Raw genomic sequence first — 18,539 nt, forward strand, 5'->3', positions numbered from 1 at the left:
GCCAGCACTCACCCAGCACCCTGCTGCCAGGAGGTGTTGGGAGGCACGGCTGAGTTTCCAGAGGGGTCTAAGCATGCATTTCAGAAACAGAAATGGGCCTGGAAGAACTTCTAATAGGTTTCTTCTTTTATCTTGTCACTTTGGTTGTTTATTTCCCTTCTTGGCTATTTCTCCCCTGCTAATAATAACAATCAAGAAAAATTTCACGTGCAGTGAGCATCTATACTGAGCTAGGTTCTGTGCTAAAGTGTGTATAAATATAAACATATAAGTATTCCCCCTCAGCCACCTCTCTGCTCTGAAAATGTCTCTGCCCCTGAGCTCACAGGCGGAGTCCCGCAGTTGTCAGCATCTAAACCAAAGCGAGGGGAACTCGCCTCCTTTGCAGCTGGTTAGGGGGGTGGTGCAGGTGGTGGTATTTCTGACACGCTTTTCAAATTTTTATTTTTCATGTGATTAGGATTCCTTGTGACTCAAAAGAGAAAAGAAACCTTCGACTGGCACAGAATTAGCTAGTAATTCTGTTGTGGGCAGCGATTATCTGGGTCTAATCTTTTTATTACAAAAGTCAGACTCAGTAACTCGAACTGACATGGCCCCATAGCACAGCCCTCACTATCAGCAATCTGACAGCCCGCACACAAGGAGCACATGGGCATCGTTCGTATTCGGAAGATGTGAGATCCAGGCTGGCCTGGTGTGGTGGGCGGGTCAGGGGACTTCTGCTTGGTTGAGCTGAGGGTGCAAGAGGCGGAGATTTTTTCATAGATGGGGAAATTGAGGCAAGGAGCAGAAAATTGACTAGATCAGGGACACACAGTGAGCCAGCAACATAACCCGTAACAGAAGAAAGGTGCCACAGCACAGGAATATTTTCCCATAACTCTATAAAAGATTCATGAGAAGAAGCTATTCACTCTAATGCTTTTCTGAAAGACAAATATTATCAAGGACCACACAGAAGAATAGAGAAATGCCTTTATGGAACATCTGCAATGTTCCAAGTTCCTTCACTTTGAATGAAGTATTCTGAGCTTTGTTTCACAGATGGAGAATTTAAAGCTTTGAGAGGTTAAACTTAAAGTAGTGGAATTGGGATGAAAACGCTGCTGTGTGTGACTCAGTCACCCCGCGCTCCCTCCTCAAGTCTGAAGTGCAAACAGGCAGACGAGGCTCTAACCCTGCCCGGCGAGCGCTCACAACCCATCTTAGGATCTCTGGCTGCAGGTGTTTCCAGTCTGTGAGCTGAATCCTCTTTCTTTGGAGTCTTCCCAAGCTTGGCTGGGAAGCTGGAGCCGTTCCTGCAAGGAGTGTGCTGAGCCTTTCATGCACTGGCAACAGCCACCCACTTCTCTAGGGCCTAGCTACTCTCTTTAGCCACAGACTGTTGGCCTAATATGCTTTTTTTCCCTTTGATCCTCAGAGTCACAGAAATAGGGCACTCCTGAGATTACCCTGTTAGTAACTGTGAAAGCATCCCTGGCCATCCTTTAGGGCCCAAAGAAACCCACCAACCATCACAGCAGCCTCCGTAGCAACAAGAATGAAATCAAGGGTCCATAAACCAGGCAGAACGACCTTCCAATTCTAAAAGAGAACCAAGGCAGCAGGAGGAGTGCTAGACAAAAATCTGGTAGGCTTATGGTAGTGTTTCCAAGATTTCTATTCCCCAGAGCCCACGAAGGGTAATTTGGGAAGACATAAGGAAGTTTCTATGCCGAGATATCGTTGGGCTCATCCTGTGAAGGGCAACTCCAGCAAAGGTGAGCCCCTCATCCTGAGATTTTTGTATTGCCCTCTTGTCTCACTCTCCTTTGACCTCTCTAGGACAGCTTGCAGTTGGCGTGTTTCTCTCTTTCTAGGCTGAGATAAAGATGCTAACTCTATGTTGCTCAGTGTGGATTTGGGGCACTGTTTACCTCTGCTGGATCAATAGTTTCCAAACTTTATTAAATATTCACACTTCTGACCTGAGTGGCAAGTGTGCTGCCTCCAAATCTCAGAATCCCCAATTCCAAAGTTCTAAACACTGGACCAGCGGAATCAAGGTCATGAGATTCTTCAGAGGGATTTTTGCTTGAAAAAAGGTCAGAAATTACTGGTCAGGAGAAAAGTGAGGAGAGAGCATGGGGCGTCATCAAGCCCCACCATCTTCTCTGAATGCTTGTTCTTGCCCTGGTTTCTTTTCCTTCAGTACCTGATAAGCAATAGGATAGGAGCCATTCACACACACAAAAGAACAGAGCCACTTCTGACGGTCTCTAAGATACCACTTTCCTCTGCACACTCCTCCCTCTCAGAGGAGTTGGAAAAATTGACTAAGTTAGATGATCTCCTTGCTTTCAGAAGCTTAGTTTGAGTCATACTAGTGCCAGATCTTTAGTCAAAAGATTTGAGCTGCAAAAAATGAGTCTCACCCACAAAGATAGCAGCCAGTCATGTATTTTAGATCAGGATGGTCTTGTTTTATTCAATCACAGAGTTTCAAAGCTGGAGATGCCCTTAGAGTCTCTCTCCTCTAACTCAGTCATTTTACAAACGGTAAACTGAGGCACTGAGAAGTGAGGTGATTTGGCTCTCACAGAGGAAACAGGACCTGCTCTCTGGCCTCGGCGCTCCCAACCTAATGTGCTCATGACTGGTATAGCAGCCTCTTTCTTTCTTTTATTGAGTGTAGCATCAGAACAAGCAGGCTATAAAGCAGTCTGCCATGACTTGATGCTCTCGTCACCTTTTCCTGCTTGTTGTTCTTGTATTCAGTTACAAATCTGGCTCTGACCCTTGTTGCAAGGGGTCACTGAAAGTGGGTAAGGAGAGAGACACAGAAATAAGCTTGGTCATGACCCAATCAGTCCATGGTTACTAAGTTTCTCAGGAATGGAGCCTTTTTTACAAGGTCGAGATGTGGAAGTGGAAGGAAAGCAGGAGCCATGGAGAAAGGATCCAGGCAAGGGGGTGGACACCTGGCAACACCATTAGTTCCAGGGTTATGGACAAACTCAAGACATTCTGACACACCTTAAGGTAGAGGCCAGAAATATCTTTTTTTTGTCCTTGTTGTTGGTGTTCATCCAATCAGCCAATAGCGTTTTTATGTTTTTTTGAAATAAACTTTTTTGGGGGGAATAATTTTAGATTTACAAAAAGGTTGCAAAGATAGTATTGAGAATTCAGTATACACTTCATCCCGTTTCTCCTAATGTTAATTTCTTTTTTTAAGCTGTGGTAAAATATAGATAACATAAAATTTGCCATTTTAACCATTTCTAAGTGTATAGTTCCGAAGTATTAAGTACCTTCACATAGTCATACAATCATCGCCACCATCCATCTCTGGAGCGTTTCCGTCTTCCCAAACTGAAACTCTGTCCTCGTTAAACAAGTCCCCATTCTCCCTTTCCCTGCTGCCTCTGGAAACCACCCTTCTACTTTCTGTCTTTGTGAATTTGACTCTCTAGATAGCTCATTTAAGTGGAATCATAAAATACTTGTTGTTTTGTGACTGGCTTATTTCACTTAGCTTAATGACCTTTTGTTTATCCATTCTTCCATCTATGGGCACTTGGGTTGCTTCCTCCTTTTGGCTATTGCGAACAGTGTGCTATAAACATCATGTACAAATATCTGTTTGAGTCTCTGCTTTCAATTTTTTAGGGTGTATACCTAGAAACCTAAAGTTAATTTCCTACATAACCATGGCACATTACTACTCAATAAGCTACACACTGTATTCAGACTTCACCAATTTTTCCGCTAAAACATGATCTTTTAATAAGTACCCCAGGAGATTCTGGATCATTGGGCTAAGGTTTTGGAAACATTGTTTTTTTTGTTTTTTTAATGAAAAAATTTAGTACAGGAAGAAATGCTGGCTGTTGGAGGGAAAGTCAGCCTTAGACTGAAGGTCTGTATCCTGAATCTGAGACAGGTTCAATGGCGGCCTATCAAGATTCACTGCCTTTCACTGAGCCTAATTTTCTCCAACTTTCAAAGAAAAACAATGGATAGCATAGATGGCTTGAGAATTGTCCAGAGTGTTCTAGAGAGAAGAAGCTCTAGGATATAAAGTTGTTCTCTAGGTGAGAACGTTCCAGACAGCTGATGACAAGGGAGAAATTGGCTGGTATTTCTGAAAACTTAGAAGCAGACTCAGTAACAGAGAAGCTTTGAAAGGAATTTGACTGGAGGTTTTCTGCATCTCCTGTTTGTCTGGCATTGTCAGAACACAGAGTCCATTCAGACAGGTGACATCTGCCTTCCATCACCACAGAATCAGAAGAAATGTACTTTGTGTATGTTAGACTTGAGGAAGCACTTCCTGATACAGCAGTGGGTGACCCGAATCTTTGGTGCCCTGGTTTTACTTTCCCAAGTGAATGAATCTGCTGTAGTTTCCCGGGTAACTAGTGCTAGTTTTATTTCTTCATTTACTCAACACACATTTATTAAGAATTAAGAATGTACCTGAACTCTATTGGGCAGTGAGTTTGCAGAAATTGGTCAATAGAACTTCACCCTTAAGACATATGCAGTCTGGTGAAAGAAACAGGTACACATGTAAGTACACTTAACAGCAGTGCTTATTTCAATTTGCAATTCATTTTTGCATGAATTAAATGTGGCTTTGACTAAGTATCAAGAGTTCTAGGATCATTTTACAGCAGCATTAGGTCCTTACAAAACAGCACGGGAGTATTTTTCTGTAGGAACCAGCCAAACATAGCCCTACAGAATTGACCTCTGAAGACAAGCAGTGAGACTTACGTATAATGAAGACGAGCTTAAAAGTCTATAAACATGTGAAGTAGCATTATTACTGCTGCCCCAGACATATGGTATTCTTTAAGCACCCTTTCAACTCAGTCTTCTCATGAAAAAGATTTGGGAGAGAATGAAACATGAACCCGGGGAGCATCTTTATGATGCTGCTTTGGATGTAGCACAAGGATGCACCTTCATGGCAGAAGCATGTAAAACCAAAACTGGGCAACCCAAGAGACTCCAAGCAAGTATTAAAACAGGGAAGCAAGGGAAATTCTGAGAGAGGGGAGGACCTGGGCTGAAATCTGGTTTGGATTCTTTTAATCTCAGTGACTTGGGAAAAGCCCTAGACGGCCCTTCACAAAGGGAGAGGTGGTCATGACCTCAGCACTAACATCTTTACATCTTTTCGGAGAGGTGTCAATTCCTGGGGACCCCCTTGTGGCAGCCCTGACTCAGAAGGAAACTCATCAGCTACTACATCACATCATCACAGACCACTTCCTGAAGGGCTTTGGGTTTTCCCTAGAAGGCTCTTGTTCATGTACAGGTCCTGCCAGGAACAGACTGGGGATCAACAGCTCAGCAACCAACTTGAAACTGAGACCTATATAATAAATACACACACCATGATACATAAATAAAGGACAGCTATAGTGAAAGGAAAAAAAACAGAGCAGAAATCATACCTTTTTGTGTATGTACGTGTGTTTGTATATACATACACACATCCACTCACAGGCGCATCCACATTCACAATTTATTTATTATCTGTGCCTTATGATGCATACGTAAAAGGTAGATACAGAAGTAGAGAAAATACCTCTAGAAGAAGGAGAGAAAAAGGATCAATCAGTGATCTGGGTCATCTCTTCCCAACTTTGTGTGCTTTGGGATAACAGAATTTTGTAATCAAATAAATTTAGGAAAGGTTGGATAAAACAAACTCAAATATTCATTGTTGGACCTCTTAGAATTGTTAATATGCTAAAGGGATTACCCTTTTCTCACACTTCTAGTCATTTTTTGAAAAGCATCTTGCAGTAGCAATCTGCAGAGCACTTTTTGGGAAACACTGACCCAGGATAAAACAGTTTCTTTCTTTGAACATTAGCTCTGCCTGGGCTTCGTGGCGGGTAAGGCAATTAAAGAAACATGATGGGTTATCATTTTTTCATCAGATGAAAACCTCTTTTTTGTTTTCAGATTCTAAGTTAAAATGAAATTTTGGATGCAAGAAGGTCATTGAACTACATAATGAATTATCTCTTTAACACTGGCTTAATAGAAAATGTACAAATAATAATAATAATTATTTGTACCAAGTGTTTGGTACAAGCCAAGGACATAGCTTGAAAACTTAACTTAATTAAAGACATTTTGCACTGGGAGAAGGGGAGCAGTCCTGTTGCTTTCTGATAATCCTATTTAATAAAAATCATTAAATTTAGAATTCTTTAAACTCCTTTTCCTCCATTTATTGAAATGTATTTGACATATAACATTGTGTAAATTTAAAGTGTACATGTTGATTTGATACATTTGTATGTTGTAATATGATTGCCATTGTAGCAATATTTAGCACCTCTATCACGTCACATAGTGATCATTTTTTTTGCGTGTACATGGTGGAAATAACTAAGATCCAGTCTCTTGACAGGTTTGATAATTATGATACAATATTGTCATCTATATTCACTATACTGTGCACTAGATCTCCAGGACTTATTTGTCTATGAGTTGCACCCTTTAAACAACATCTCTCCTATTCCCCCACCCCACAGTCCCTGGTAACCACCATTCTACTCTCTGTTTTTATGTGAACTCCTTTTCCTTGAATAGTAATTCATTTATCTATGATTTGGATAGGAGTTGAAATTCACTAATTTACATTTCAAGTCTGTGGCCAAATCCAAAGCTGCTTCCTGACTGAAGGAATTTCCACAAGCTTTTGATACTGGATATGCAGATGACTAAGTTTGGACATTCTATTGGGCATTTGAGAAGCTTAGCCTCTTCTTTCACCTCAAAAAAGGCTTTCCAGTCCTTTGAAAGATGGGCCCTAGGGGAGTCCTGCAGGCAGGTCCAAGCCTTTCTCAAGATGTCGTCTTGGATTTGCTCAAATGCTCGGAGAGGTTCTTGAGTGGGTAGTACAGACTGGCAGGGATGGTTGGCTGAGTAACCACAACAAACCATGCCATTCGAGTTAAGGAAGGAAGATATCTTCCCTTTTGTGATGGCAGATAGTTTCTTAAAAAGTAAAGAAATGCAGAAAATCTTCATCACAGCTGTCTTATCCCCTTGATCTCATTCCTCCTCATTAGCGTAAACTATTCGGGACAGTTATAGTGAAAATCCTGATAAGCAGAAAGTGATAAGCTTTCAAACTAATCTAGTATATCTGTCGTGAGATGGTAATAAGCAAGGAAGGCCTAACTATTAAGTAATCAATAACATGGATCTGTAATTGGAGATATAGCATTAGTTGCTCCCTGACTACCTCTCCCACCATCTCATCACCCCCACCACACACACGTGCGCGGACACACACACACACACACACACATTAACCAAGCTGGGTCTGGTTCTTGTTTTGGTGCACCTATTGCACCCAGTGTTTCTCTTCATCAGAGAATTTACCACATGATGTTGAAATTAACTGTTTATGTGTCATCTTCCTCACTAAACTGTGTGCTCGTCAAAGATAGGCTCAACATGTGGTCATCTTAAAACTCTATTGACCAGTGCAAAAAGTATTTAACAAATGTGTTGAAGTATATTACCTCTAGACTAGTTCCATGGACACTTGTTTATGCCATGCTTACTGATGAACTTGACTAGGTGTTTCCTTCCTTGATTTAATCCACTCTTTTTAGATGAGCGACCTCTGAGAAAATAAGCTTTTTAGTCTGGACTATAAAATGGAGATACCACCTCTAAAGAACCTACATGTATCTTTTCAGAAGGCCTATAACTTTAAAACACAACTACAATAATGCATCAAGACCAACCAGGTCAGTCTTCCTTGTGAATTCAGTTAAACCTGAGAAGATCAGAATAATGATTATAGGCCAGAAAATGGACAAATAAATAATCCTTTTACCATCACTTGAGTTTAGTATCCTCAGTCCACTCTGTATTCTACCCAAATTCCTTTGTTTCATGTCTGGAAAAGAAAGAGATTCAAACTCATGTAAAAGGGAATTCATTTCCTAAAACCTTCATTCCTTACATGCAAATAATATGAACTCCTTCAAAGAAGATTAAGAGATTGGGCTGTTTACATTTTGATTTTTATCCTTGCATCCTCCCTCCAGTGTTTTTATGCATTGGAATGTTCTGTTCTATAACAGCACTCTCTAACAGAAATATAATGTGAGCCACATATGTAATTTTAAATTTTCTAGTAACGTTATTGAAAAAATAAAAAGAAACACGTGAACTTTATTTTAATAAAATATTTTATTTAACCCAGTTTATCCAAATATTATAATCTCAACACGTAATCAATACACAATTATTCATGAGACATTTCTCATTGTTTTTTTCATACTAATTCTTTGAAACTTGGTGTATATTTTATACTTACAGCACATCTCAATTTTGACTAGTCACATTTCAGTGCTCAATAGCACAGGCGACCAATGGACAGCACGAGTCCAGAAAGCTCATCACATCAGAAACAACTATCTGTTTTTCTTATGGCATATATGGCTTTGTTGAGAAGATATTAACACCAGAATTGATGGGTCTTGTACTGCTGAATTAAGATATAGTATTTGATGACAGATATTTATTGAGTTCTTAGTGTGCTCTAAGCTTTGTTGTAGGCCATGGAAATATAGTTGTGAACAAAAAAGTCAAAATTTCCTCCCTCAGAGAGCTAACATTCCAGTAGTGGGAGACAGACAATAAACTAGACAAAGCTAACAGAGCCTACGTTAAATGTTGATAAATGCTAAGGGAAAAATTATGGTGGTGAACAGGAATAGAGAATGTTGAGGCAGGAATTTAAGCTTTAGAAATAGTGGTCAGGCAAGGTCTCAGTGAGAAGGTAATGTTTGGTTGAAGACTCTCACATTGGTAATATATTAGGAAAATCACGGTCTCAGGTAAATTTCATTTTTATTTTAGTAGAGAAGATTGATGATGAAATGTGTAAGTTAATCTGATTTAACTTTTTAATTAAAAAGTTTCATATATATAAAACTAAATGAATCAAACAAAAATGCTTTAATTCAACAAATAGTTTGTAAAGCCTAACCATGTGCTAAGCTCTGGGGATGCAATAATGAATAAGAGTCTCTGCTCTCCTGGGGTTTGTATCTTAGAGAGAGAGCATTATGTATTAATTAAATACTTGTAAAGATAAATATGTAATTAAAAATTGAGATCGGAGCTGTGAATTCACATAACGAAAGGAACCAAACCAGACCTGAGCTAGACTGAATGGGTGCCTGAGTTCCCTGAGCCAAAACTGAAGGGTGCAGCGGAAGGAGCATTCTGGGAGGATGGAACAGCATGTGTAAATGCTCTTGATAGAGTATACAAGAAACAAAAATAGAGCTTGTCTGGCTGGAATGAGGGGACAGCTATATCAAAATGAAGAGGAGATTTAGGCTGGGATCTAGAGAGACTTATAGGCCATGTTAAAAATTTGACTTTTATCCTAAGAGCAGTGGGATACCACTTAAGGTAGTTTGTTTTTGGTAATATTTTTGTTTTGAAATAATCATGCTGGCTGCAGTATGGTGAATGGATTGGAGGGCGGGCTAGAGCCCAGTAGATAGGTGCCTAGAGTTGTCCTCAGTTCAGGATCAGAACGTACATCTCATGAGCTCAGACAACCAATTCCTGTGGTGGGAGAATTGACGGGCTTTTAGATACTGTGACTCTCCAGGTGAAGTTGTTGAGGGACATTCTGAGGATCTGAGCCCTTGGAAAAGAGGCTGTTAGATGATTCTGTAGGACTGCACCAATTGTAAACGAAAATGTTAATGGGACACAGATGAGACAGAGTCTAACCAGGGAGAGTGTCAAGACAGTGTACAAGGGAGTTTTTACTGCTCAGGGCAAACTGGATAACTTAGAATCCACACCGTAGCCTTATCTATTGAATAACTTGCTTCGTGTGTTTCAATTCTGCTTACGATGACTTCCCTTTTTTTTTTTTTTTTTTTTTTTTAATGAAAGTGAGTAGAGTGTAGGAGGCAGTCATTAACTGGTTTCTCCATTTTTAAAAGATTCCTTTGGGCCCAATATGATCAAGATGTAAGGCTGTTAAGGTTCTTGGAAAGTCACAGTTGACCAATGTAGTTTCTATATTATGTTCATATGGGTCACATTCAGTGGCACATCCTAATCCATTCTAAAAACTTGGTAAGGAATAATCTAATGTTTTCTTAAAGCCTAATAGACAGGACAGAGGATAGAGATTTAGAAGACTTTTATATTGAAAGAGTTCTCTTGAAGCTTTCTGTTGCTTGAAAATAATGCTACAGAGTTCTGAGTAACTATAATATAACATCTCTTTCACAAGAAAGCTTATTAGGAAGATTAACAACAAGAATAGTTAGATTTATTGAATAATAACTATGGCTAAACTCTATTCTAAGTATGTCTTCATATGTAACCTTCACAATAAACTTACAGCGTAGGCACTGTGATCTTTACCATTTTATAAAGATGCAAACTAAAACAGAAATATCAGGTAACTTGCCTCAATTCGTGGGCATTATATGAGTTGGGCATTATATTCAGCTAGGATTTGAACCTCGGCAGTGTGATGCAGGAGCTGATGTGATCCTGGCCCACTTACTCCTAGATTGGGGATTTCCCTTTACCCTGGTAAGCACAAGGTGTGTTACCCCACTGAGGCTCACAGGGGAGTGTGTCTTTTGAAATGAAATCATGTTGAGTAGATGCCCTGTGTAACTGTGGCCACAGAAATAGTTGTGGAGTGTCTTTGAGGTTCTACTTTCCAGATTGTCACTGAACCAGGCAACCGCACGACACTCTCTGGTCCATCAGCTCCTTTGGGAACCTCACATAGTACACAAATAGTACATGTTGGGAGCAGATGCTCAGGCTGTCTCCCTGAGCTCTCCAGGCTTTCCTCAGTGTGCAAATACCCCCATAGAGAACATTCCTCTCTGAGAGCCCTAAACTCTTTCTGTTTCATCTGCTTGTAAGTTCTCATAAGCTAAATGCACACAGTGTACCTCCAGGCTATCTATTTTTTAATTGAAATGATTCCCAGGCTATCTATTTTATTTGAAAACCTAGGCTTATATGATGCTCATTTCAGTATAGAAAAAGGAAGAATTGCTCTGGAAGTCCAGTAGGGGTATGTGGTGATGGGGGAGAAAACACTGGGTTTAGTCAACCAGGACTATTACCTAACGAAGAGCCTCAGGCAGAAGGAGACCCACTAAAAGTCGAAAAGCCCAAGACTGTCAAGGACCTCATTTTGCCCCTCTCCTTTCCTCATGAGGGACTTAATTAATTGATTCTATGCAACTGAATTTTAATTAAAAATGCTTAAAAGTTACAGGAAAATCCCCAAAGAGTAGGCAAGCCAAGATGAGTAAAGTTATAGCCCCTTTAATAGTGCTATCATAAGGGAGGCTGGAGACCAAGAAAATCAAAGCAAGGGAGGTATTGCTGCTCACTAGATAGTGTGGATTGAATTTCTAACCTCAGTCTGCCCAAGAGATGAAAGTCATAGCAGCTGTTCCAAGGCCAGAGCCAAGAGCTAGCTCTGGTCCAAAGAGTGATGGAACCATTTTCTGCCGGGGCTGCTGCCTCTTTTTTCTAAACATTCATTAAGCAGAGTCATTCAGTTAGCCATTCATCCATCATTCTAGAGATAGGGAGATTAAGCAAATGTTTGTCAGAGAGTTGGTCTTTCTCATGGGAGTGCCCATTTATGCTCTCCTCTTTCCTCTCTCACCACCCCTCCTTGTTCCACTTTCCCTCGCGGACTTCCCTGGTTAGTTTCCCATATTTGATTCTCTGCCACTGACCATGACGAGCAGGTCTCCTCAGCACTCATTCCTTTTGGGCAAAGGGCCCTGCAGCCTAACACTCTGCTCAGCAACACACATCCCAGCCTCACCCTCAAAGCTGCATCTGTTGCCTTGCCTGGCCTGCTGGGCGAGGAAGGGGACCTGAGAGGCCACAGCTCTTTTTTGTGTTCACACCATTACTGTTACTCTTCTGTTCCCTCTTGTCCCCGTCTTTATTTCATTTCTATTTTCCTTCTTTGTCCCTTGCTGGGGAATTGCTCTGTGTTGTTGAGGGCCATCTTTGTTTCTCCTGGTGAAGGACTGTAGAGTTGGAAGAAAGGTGGAGGTGTTCAAGTGTAAACTTCCAGGGGACACCTGAGACAGAGGAACAAGACTCTTCTAGTTCTGCCACTACAACTTTCTCCCACTTTAAGTTCCCTGCCTGATAGACGCAAATTTGTTCTTTGGAAGAATGGTGTCTTATGATTCCCTTCATTCACAAAATCCATCTTAAGAGCCCCAATTAATTGCGACAATGGCTAAAAGAAATTTCCCAGTCCTGAAGGACCAAACTGAGAAAAGCTGAGGGCAGTTTTCAGAGGTATTCTGGACAGCATAAGATATTGAAAGGCCTGCTGAGGCAAAGTGAAGGAAAGAGAAAACTGTTTACATAAAGAGTGTGGCAATTAATTGCTTTGGGACTTCCTTCGGAGTGAATATTTAGTCTAACACACTTCACTCTGTCAGTTCCCTTGTCTGCAGGCTTTTCTTCCATCAGCTAATGGCTTGCTCTAACCAGTGGCTCTCAGTCCTGGGCCAGGGGGGTTGATGCCACAAAGAACAGTGGGGAGGAGCAGATCACTTGAAAGAGATAAGGATGGGGTGTTGTAAACACAAGCAAGTTCCTAGAAATAATCCTGTTTCTTTACTCATTCTTATTTTTGCGGGATTCTTTAACCAGGCCCATAGAACTTTTATGGGGTATATGTAATAGAAAGAGCCCTAACCTTCCATTCCTGCTCAAATCTGCAGGCACAAGCTGTGTCTGTGACTTAAGGCCCGCCATCTCTGGGCCTTGGTTTCTTTGGCTCCCTAGGCAGACAAAGACTAGTGATAATAGCCTGCTTTCAGTTGTTTAGTATTGCATTCCAGAGAGGTAAGCAAAGTCTGTCTATTACTGTCCCTGGTCTAAAGTGTTATTCTTTATTGATCCCTTTATCTCTATATTCCTTCATTCATTCAACAAATATTTGCTGATTGCCTACTTTGTGCCAGGGACTGCTTTAGGTTCTACTGCTACAGTATTAAATCAGACACAGTCCCATCTCTCAAGGAGCATAAATTTTGTAACCACACCCGACATTTATATAGCAACTTTCATCTAGATTTGCCAGCACCCACATGGATGCACTTTGCAGAATGGTTTTATCTTACCACCAGCAATTCCTCCTCTGCACTGAAAACTCTGTTAAATGTTCAAATCTCCCTTTGCTCCCACTACATTGCTCTTCAGCATCCTTCCATTACCGCCCCAACCACTCTTTTCACTAATTGCTCTCTCATTCTGTTAGATTACTCTTTCTTCTGTACCTTTTCTCCTGCACTTGATTTATGCTTATAACTGAGAAATTCTTCTGATGTCATTTTCTGTATAACATTCTGTCTGCCCAGTTACACTGAAAACTTTCTGAATGCAAGATCTAAGTCTTTTAATTCTTATCCATTATTCTTGAGCAACTAGTGCAGCAGAGTTTTATTATACAGGCGGACTCCGACCTTTACTCCTTTGCATTATGTTATTTTGCAGTCTACTCTTCTGCTAATCAAGGCATGCTAATAAATAGCTGTGCTTCACTTCTGGCTATTCTGTTTGCCTATTTGATGCTTTCTATTGATAATGCTTGAATATCTGTATTATTGACCACTGTATCCCCTGCATGCAGCAGAGTACCTGGCACAATAATAGGAACTTAATACATATTTCTTGAGTACCAATGAACTGATTGACTGGCCAGGACAGAAGTAACAATCCATACAGTCTATAGTGTGACCAATCCTCAGGAACATTGTGCCATATACAAGAATTCTGGGACCTGCCTACAGAGTGCTACAAAATGCCTGTTGATTTGCCCAGAGAAGCTGATGTTGGAGAAAAGACTGCCACTTAGGCATAGCATGATGCTAAATATGGGAGTCAGATATCATTTCTGGCCCTCCATCATGATTGTGTTTTGGCTGGAGGACACAGACTGTATGTTTTTACCATTTGGCTCATAAAAAGGAGAGGGAGAGAAAGAGAATGAATGAGATTTAAAGATGCTACACTCCTGGCTTTGACACTTAAAGAAAAGGCCACAAACCAAGGAATGCAGATAACTTCCAGAATCTGGAAAAGGAAAGGAAATGGATTCTCCTGTAGAGCCTCCAGTGGAATTGCAGCCTTGCCAACACATTGATTTTAGGACCTCTGACCTCCAGAATTCTAAGATATTAAATTTGTTTTGTTTTAATCACTGATGTTTGGTAATTTGTTACAGCAGCAATAGGAAACAAATGCAAGGTAGCAGGGCCCAATGAAGCCAGAGGCATGGTAACAACCTTAGGGGTGGCAATGCATGTATACAATCCCAAATGTGACACAGTGACAGTTCTGAAACACCAAGGTGGAGGAACTGGATTATTTGAGAAGAGGGAGTCCTGCTATACGAGGCACAACCTGAGGTGCTGATTTTTCTAAACATCTGTAGAAAAAAACTTTCCCCTTGAGGCAGAAGAACAGAATTAAAAGCTTGAAACCCCCTGCTAATTTTGATCCTAAAAAACCAAAAAGGACTTATGGATGTGGAAAAGAGAATGAGCACATAATTTACACCCAAAATGAGAAGAAAAGTAGGTACGGAATGGGATCTGTGAACAGCTTTCTATGGGATGCGATGTGATATGTTCTTCAAGTCTAATTTGCTCCTAAAATCTTCCTTTCCTGGCTGTCTTGGTATCCGGGTTAAAGGATTATCCCCAATCTCCATAGTTTTGGTATCATTTACAGAGAATATCCCTACAATAAAGAAGTTATTCTGTTTAAGCACACTTAAAGTATACAAACACCCATTAAAGTATGGAGGGTAATTTTCTTTACAAAAGACATCATGTGATTCCTATCAACAGGTCTCCAAGATATTATTCGATTGGTACAATATCCAGAATACAACATTCTGGCAGAAGCTGCTCTATCATAAACACAATGGAAGTCCCTGAGCCTCACTTAAAAGAGATGCAGCAGATAGATTCCAGAGTCAACAAGCTTTGTTTAATTGACCCTGTTCTACGTACCTCACATTCACCCTTTTTGTAGCTGTCTCCTTTCTATTCTCCCAGCCTCCCTTCAGGTAGTCCTGACAGGCACTGCCCAGGATTTCTGAACTTACTTTGCTTTCTGCCTTCATCTCTAGAAGGCCAAGGTTTCTATGCAACCATATTTTTCATGCACATGAATTGTATTTTGTCCTTACCTGTTTACTTACATTTAAAAAAAAAAAACACTTTATTGTTTAGAGCAGTTTTAGGTTTACATCAAAATTGAGCAGAAGGTACAGAGATTTCCCACATACCCCTGCCCTCAAGCATGCACAGCCTCCCCCATTATCAACATCCCCCACCAGAGTGGTACATTTGTTACAACTGATGAACCTACATTGACACATCATTATCACCCAGAGTCCATAGTTTACATTAGAGTTCACTCGATGTTGTCATTCTATGGGTTTGGACAAATGTGTAATGACATGGATCCATCATTATAGTAACATACAGAGAATTTTCACTGCCCTGAAAAGCCTCAGTGCTCCGCCTATTCATTTCTCACTCCCCTTACTCCCTGGCAACCACCGATCTTTTTACTGTCTCCGGTTTTACCTTTTTCAGATGTCATGTAGTTAGAATCATGTAGTGTGTAACATTTTCAGATTGACTTTTTTCACTTAGTAATATGCATTTAAGTTTCCTTCATGTCTTTTCATGGTTTGATAGCTCATTTCTTTCTAGAACTGAATAATGTTCCATTGTCTGGATGTACTGCCACATTTTGTTACCCACTCACCTACTGAAGGACATCTTGGTTGCTTTCAGGTTTTCTGGTAATACTACACCCTAGTCTACTACGTTATTGTCTGTTTTATCAGTGTGATTATTTCTAGATTATTTTATCTAGAAATTAATGGATCATTCACAGAATCATTAAAATGTAAACCTCTTGAGGGCAGGGACCATCAAATTATCTTTCCTTAAAGAAAGATGGAAGAACGTCACAGACTCTTGGACTTTGAGGGAGAGGGCTGCTCTGTCAAGCAGTGGATTCTTCCTCATTGGAGGTACTCACGAGGGAGGCTGCTTGGGTACCTGTCCAGATGTTATGCAGAGTACTTATGCACTGGGGGTAGGTATTATATTACGTTACCACTAAACTCCTCCCAACATTGTATTTCTATGACCTTAGTCATTCAAGTGGCACCCTCAGAGAAGTTGTATCCAGCCAGCCCTTTGGCTGTAAATGATACCAAAAGCATGCAAGACCCCATATGATCATCTGCACGATTTTCTCTCCAAATTGATCTCTTTCAATTCTCCCTGTCCTGCTCTGTGTCTGTTCATACTGAAAAACTCACTGTTCCTGTCATGGACTCTGTTCTCTCTTACGTTTAGGCTGGACTCACTGCCAAGAATGCAAACCTTCGGTCTGTCTTCACAGGCTGCCCCTCTCTGCTTCTTTCAGGATTCAACTTAGATACTGTATCTTCTATGATGATTTTCCTGACCCTGTAAGATGGTTCTAGACACCCCTGTTCTAAGTTCCCATTGTACCCTGAACTTATTACAGCTGCATCTTAATTTACTGTTCATTCATGTCCGTCCAGTAGACTATAAGCTTCTGGAGGCAGGGACCATGCCTTCTTCTCTCTATATCCCCAGGGACCAGCATATTGCCTAGCATATAGTAAATGCTCAATAAGCATTTGTTGAGTACATGCTTAAATAACTGGAATTAAATTAACGAATGATTGAATGTCCAACTGCATCAATTTTGTGCTCAACTTAAGCCCAGTTTTCAGTTGCCATGGTCACATGTTAGTAACATTGAAAATGTTTAATTGATACAGAGAGAGAGAGAGAAATGAAAATGAGAGCATTTGTGTGCCAAGGTATTATTTTCTACTTTTGTTCATAAAGGCCTGATCACCTAGTCTTCAGTTTAGTCTTACGCTCCCCAGGCTGGAGACCTGGAGTGAAAGTGTCAGCACAGAAGCATTGACCTTTTCGTATGAGTGAGCCACCATACCAGGAACTTGTAAAGTGTAAGAGTATACCCTCCCCATGCACTGACTCCATGCCTGGGCAAAGTGGGCAGCTTTCTGTATGCACCATTTTACAAGCCCCCGGAGTTTTGTCAGGAACTAATCTTTTTCACCAGCTTGCCATATGGATGCAATCTCTGCAACTAGAATCACTCCTTTCATGTACGATTGTTTCTCCAGAAGTTCACTTTTTACACACAAAGCAGGTACCTAACAGGGCTATCATCATCAAGGTTAATGAACACGGATGGTTTGACAGGATTAGTTCCTATCACTAGAGATTTGTGCACTAAGAGAATGGACCACAGAAAGGTTCTTGGTGAAGAATCTGATGTCAGGAAATATTTGCATCTAAAGTATTGAGCAGGTAGATTTGGGAGGCCCCAGTGTGAAACTCTTGTTGGGTGAAGTAGCTCAAAGTCTCACGTGTCCATCTGGAAAAAAGGGGGAAATTGGGTGAGAATGAACCAGCTTCTTGGTTTTGTCATGGCCTGGTCCTGCCTACCTCTACGATGGGCTTTCAAGGTTAGAACACATTTTTCTTGGTATGTACCAGATATCACAAGGTATCTTGGTTTCTCTGTTTTCTTGTGAAGGTGTAAAACTCTCTCTCCTCAGGGTGTGTCTGGTCGCCACAACGTAGAAGTGTAACATTTTGACTGCACCTTTGAAACCAGAGCGAAGCTTTGTGGCTACTTACCTTCTATGAGTGTGCTTAAAGAAAACAAAAAACATAGACTCAGTGTTATGCAGAAAAGGTCTGAATCAAGCAACAAAATAATTATTGTCAGAGATTATTAATATAGCATGGTCACACAGCTTTATTTCCACAAGCATGTGAGAAGCTCTGCTGAATCCTGTTCTGTGAAATCTCTTCTACTGGGGAAGTTTCTTTTTTCTGCTTGGCATCGGAGGAGATGCCAATCTCCTCCTATTGGAGGAAACGCACAGGAGAATCCCTGTGCATTTCCTGGTTTATTACCTTAGTTGTTAGCCTTGCTTAATAAACCCAATAGTTTCTGCTGCTTGTCTAGTTGCTCATTTATGCCAACCTAGAGTTGAGAGTTTGAGGAAGACATAATTTTCCAGATGCTCACCTCATGTTCTGCTTCACTTACAAGTGTAGACTCAAAGTGATGGTTCTCATCAATCATTTCTTTCTATAGAACTTATTGGAAGACCAAGAGAAGTTGCTTCTGAGGCAAAAAAAAAAAAAAAAGTCTAATGCAAAGAGTGAAAAATGAGCTTTTTATATTTTATACTGACCACAGCACACAGTTGAGAAAATTTGAATAAGTCTAGCTAAATGTTGAAAGGTGCTTCAAAGCGTACGAAGTCCTTTCACATGTATTTTCTCATTTGATTCCTCTAAACTTATAAAATAGTGGGTACTCCATTTCAGAAATGAGAAAATGAAGGCCCA

The sequence above is a fragment of the Diceros bicornis genome, chromosome 7 (assembly GCF_020826845.1).
Source record: "Diceros bicornis minor isolate mBicDic1 chromosome 7, mDicBic1.mat.cur, whole genome shotgun sequence".
In the NCBI taxonomy this organism is placed as follows: Eukaryota; Metazoa; Chordata; class Mammalia; order Perissodactyla; family Rhinocerotidae; genus Diceros; species Diceros bicornis.